The sequence below is a fragment of the Erythrolamprus reginae genome, chromosome 3, assembly GCF_031021105.1.
Source record: "Erythrolamprus reginae isolate rEryReg1 chromosome 3, rEryReg1.hap1, whole genome shotgun sequence".
NCBI classification, from domain to species: Eukaryota; Metazoa; Chordata; class Lepidosauria; order Squamata; family Dipsadidae; genus Erythrolamprus; species Erythrolamprus reginae.
In genome coordinates, this window is record NC_091952.1 from 7,684,695 (window position 1) to 7,689,612 (window position 4,918).

At 46.9% G+C, this 4,918-nt stretch overlaps 1 non-coding gene across 1 annotated transcript; it reads left to right on the top strand.

The window, feature by feature from the left end:
- Positions 1-4,205: 4,205 nt before the first annotated feature.
- Positions 4,206-4,278, top strand: TRNAE-CUC (transfer RNA glutamic acid (anticodon CUC)). The gene has a single exon. It is a non-coding gene; the product is annotated as a tRNA-Glu (tRNA).
- The last annotated feature ends 640 nt before the right edge of the window (positions 4,279-4,918 follow it).

Sequence of the window (4,918 nt, forward strand, 5' to 3'; positions counted from 1 at the left end):
TCATCCACAGTTCGGCGGAGTCTCTTGCGGAGGCCTGGAATACGGCTGCTGCGGAGGCTCTCGACCGGATTGCGCCTTTGCGACCTCTCCGTGGCGCTAGACCCCGTAGAGCCCCATGGTTCAACGAGGAGCTCCGGGAGTTGAAACGCCAAAAGAGACGTCTAGAGAAGCGATGGAGGAAGAGTAGGTCTGAATCTGATCGAACACTTGTAAGAGCTTTTATTAAGACTTACAAAGTGGCGCTCAAGGCGGCAAGATGCGCGTACCATGCCGCCTTGATTGCATCAGCGGAATCCCGCCCGGCCGCTCTGTTTAGGGTGACCCGCTCCCTTCTTAACCAGGGGGGAGTTGGGGAGCCCTTGCAGAGTAGTGCCGAGGAGTTTAACACGTTTTTCGCTGATAAAGTCGCTCAGATCCGGGCCGACCTCGACTCCAATTGTAAAACAGAGTCGACTGACAACGAGTCAGTCGAGGTGACTGGGGCACGTACTTGTCCACCTGTCTGGGAAGAGTTTGATCTGGTGACACCTGATGAAGTGGACAAGGCCATTGGAGCTGTGAGTTCCGCCACCTGTTTACTGGATCCGTGTCCCTCCTGGTTGGTCTCGGCCAGCAGGGAGGTGACACGGAGCTGGGCCCAGGAGATTACCAACGCTTCCTTGGGGAGGGGAGTTTTTCCATCACTCTATAAAGAAGCGCTTGTGCGCCCCCTCCTCAAGAAGCCTTCCCTGGACCCAGCAGTACTCAACAACTACCGTCCAGTCTCCAACCTTCCCTTCATGGGGAAGGTTGTCGAGAAGGTGGTGGCACTCCAGCTCCAGCGGTCCTTGGAAGAAGCCGATTATCTAGGTCCCCAGCAGTCGGGCTTCAGGCCCGGTTACAGCACGGAAACCGCTTTGGTCGCATTGATGGATGATCTCTGGCGGGCCCGGGACAGGGGTTTATCCTCTGTCCTGGTGCTCCTCGATCTCTCAGCGGCTTTCGATACCATCGACCATGGTATCCTTCTGCACCGGTTGGAGGGGTTGGGGGTGGGAGGCACTGTGCTTCAGTGGTTCTCCTCCTACCTCTCTGGCCGGTTGCAGTCGGTGTTAGTGGGGGGTCAGAGGTCGACTCCGAGGTCTCTCCCTTGTGGGGTGCCTCAGGGGTCGGTCCTCTCCCCCTTGCTATTTAACATCTACATGAAACCGCTGGGTGAGATCATCCAAGGACATGGGGTGAGGTATCATCAATATGCCAATGATACCCAGCTTTACATCTCCACCCCATGCCCAGTCAACGAAGCGGTGGAAGTGATGTGCCGGTGCCTGGAGGCTGTTGGGGCCTGGATGGGTGTCAACAGACTCAAGCTCAACCCGGATAAGACGGAGTGGCTGTGGGTTTTGCCTCCCAAGGACAATCCCATCTGTCCGTCCATTACCCTGGGGGGGGAATCATTGACCCCCTCAGAGAGGGTCCGCAACTTGGGCGTCCTCCTCGATCCACAGCTCACATTAGAGAACCACCTTTCAGCTGTGGCGAGGGGGGCGTTTGCCCAGGTTCGCCTGGTGCACCAGTTGCGGCCCTATGTGGACCGGGACTCATTACTCACAGTCACTCATGCCCTCATCACCTCGAGGTTCGACTACTGTAATGCTCTCTACATGGGGCTACCTTTGAAAAGTGTTCGGAAACTTCAGATCGTGCAGAATGCAGCTGCGAGAGCAGTCATGGGCTTACCCAGGTATGCCCATGTTTCACCATCACTCCGCAGTCTGCATTGGCTGCCGATCAGTTTCCGGTCACAATTCAAAGTGTTGGTTATGACCTTTAAAGCCCTTCATGGCACTGGACCAGAATATCTCCGAGACCGCCTTCTGCCGCACGAATCCCAGCGACCGATTCGGTCCCACAGAGTGGGCCTCCTCCGGGTCCCGTCAACTAAACAATGCCGGTTGGCGGGCCCCAGGGGGAGAGCCTTCTCTGTGGCGGCACCGGCCCTCTGGAACCAACTCCCCCCGGAGATCAGAACTGCCCCTACTCTTCCTGCCTTCCGTAAACTCCTCAAAACCCACCTTTGCCGTCAGGCATGGGGAAACTAAACATCTCCCCTGGGCACGTTGAAGTTATATATGGTATACCTGTATGTGTGTATGTTAGTATAGGGGATTTTCTTAAACTCATAATATTTTAATTAATTGGATTGTATTGGATTGTCTTTTCACTTGTTGTGAGCCGCCCCGAGTCTTCGGAGAGGGGCGGCATACAAATCCAAATAATAAATAAAAATAAATAAATAAATAAACATTCAATCTTTGTGCGTCCGGATTTTACCCTTGGCATCTACTGAATCTATACTTATTGAAATCTATTGGGGGGGGGGGTGGCTTAAAGGTCATGTGACTGGCTTAAAGGTGGCCAACTTGACGTCACTCACGTCAAGGGTTAGAGTGCCTGGCCTCTCCTTGCCTCACAGGGATACAATTTCCCTCTCTATTTACTATGATTGAAGATCCAAATTATACTCTTTAATTCTATGTATATATGCCATATGTGTACATATATATTACACCAAGGAACACAAAAATATACATTATCTACTATATAAACTGTATGTGTATGTACACACACACAGGCACGCACAGCTCTTCTACAATTATATACATTCAATCTCATTTTAATTTAATTTTAATTTTTTCCGAAAACTACAAATAATTTTTTTGACTCAAGCCTTCCATCAATCTCATTTAATAATAATAATAATAATAATAATAATAATAATAATAATAATAATAATTATTATTATTATTATTATTATTTATTAGATTAGAGGACTTGTAGCGGCTCATAACAATAAAACATCATATACAAATCCAATGTTAAAACATTCTTTAAAAACACCCTATTAAAAACAGTCATACAGCCCAAACACACCATCCATAAAATCAAAGGCAGCTAAGGATATATCAATTCCTCCATGCCTGGCGACATAGATGAGTTTTCAAAAGGAGGGTGGGGGCAGTCCTAATCTCCGGGGGGAGCTGATTCCAGAGGGCCGGGGCCACCACAGAGAAGGCTCTTCCCCTGGGTCCCACCAGACAGCATTGTTTCGTCGGCGGGACCTGGAGAAGGCCCACTCTGTGGGACCTAATCAGTCGCTGGGATTCGTGCGGCAGCAGGTGGTCCCAGAGGTATTCTGGTCCGATGCCATGTAGGGCTTTACTGTGATAGGAAAAACATATCCAGAGCCCAGAAGGGAAACAAAGAAAATAATTCAAAGTTTTGCTACTGGTACTGCATAGAACTGCAGATAAAGCAATTGCTGCCAACCTGCCTTCCATTGAGGACCTGTATACTGCACGAGTCAAAAAGAGGGCGGGGAAAATATTGACTGACCCCTCGCATCCTGGACACAAACTGTTTCAACTCCTACCCTCAAAACGTCGCTACAGAGCACTGCACATCAAGACAACTAGACACAAGAACAGTTTTTTCCCGAACACCATCACTCTACTAAACAAATAATTCCCTCAACACTGTCAGACTTTCTACTAAATCTGCACTTCTATTCTACTAGTTTTTCTCATCATTCTTTTCACCCATTTCCTCCCATGTTGACTGTATGACTGTAACTTGTTGCTTATATCCTAAGATTTTTATTAATATTGCTTCTTCATTGCTTATTTGACCCCTATGACAATCATTGAGTGTCGTACCACACGATTCTTGACAAATGTATATTTTATTTTATGTACACTGAGAGCATATGCACCAAGACAAATTCCTTGTGTGTCCAATCACACTTGGCCAATAAAATTCTATTCTATTCTATTCTATTCTATTCTAGCTGACCAAAGTTTTGCTGTTGGTACTGCGTACCTGACCATATTCATAGGAGCCCATCACTGTATACAGATCACTCTCAGTAGCAGCTAAGCCTTGCCCATATACAGAGGGAAAGCAACAATAAATGACATTTCGGTTTAGATAGTCTACTAAATCTTCACATTCCATAACCCTGTTCAAAGTAATTCAAGTGCACATCACTCAGATTGGTGCCTCTAATTGATTTGGAGATTCCAACGGTAGAGTCGATCGAATCTCCTTCATTATGAACGATCCATTTGAATCTTTCCCTACTTACTATAGCTTTACATTGATTGAGCTTGTGCTCAGCACATCGGCAAACTTGAGAGGAAAATAAATAACATTATATGCCACTACCTTCCCTGGTGGTCTAGTGGTTAGGATTCGGCGCTCTCACCGCCGCGGCCCGGGGTTCGATTCCCAGTCAGGGAATGTAAATTTTACTAGTTTCCACCTACAGGGCAAAAAGGCACAACGCGATCACAAATCCTTTTAAAGGGGCGTACATAAGCGCACTAGAGTGCCTTCTGTCCCCTGTCCTATAGTATCTCCTATATCTCGTATTTATTCTCTACTATATCCTCTATAACCTTCATTGTGTATTTTTTTCTGCCAGGCTCTCTGATAGGAGCCTCCCGAAAATTCAAGGGTACAAATTTCAGACACACACATGTTTGAAAATTCAAAACAATATTCTTTATCACAAAATTCAAAAGAAAACAAAGCACCCTTTTTGTATTGCAAAGAGCACTCGTCCCAAAACAACCTTGTAGGCTGTACAATCCCCTTAATCAGTGCTTAAGTACTTAGCTAGGAGCTGTGAAGAAACGTCACAGCCCTCCTTCTTCCAACGAAGTGAGACACACACACACTTTGCTCTGCTTTGGTTTCAAAGGCGTGAAAAATCAACAAAGTCCAGAAAACAGTAAAACATGGTCCTGAAGAACTGCGATCAGATAATCTTCCACAATGGCCAAACCAACACGCTGCTATTTGTATCAGCAGCTCTAATTACTAGAGTTTCACCCAAACACAGGTGGCCTCTCTTATCTCCTGTAATATTTCCTCAATT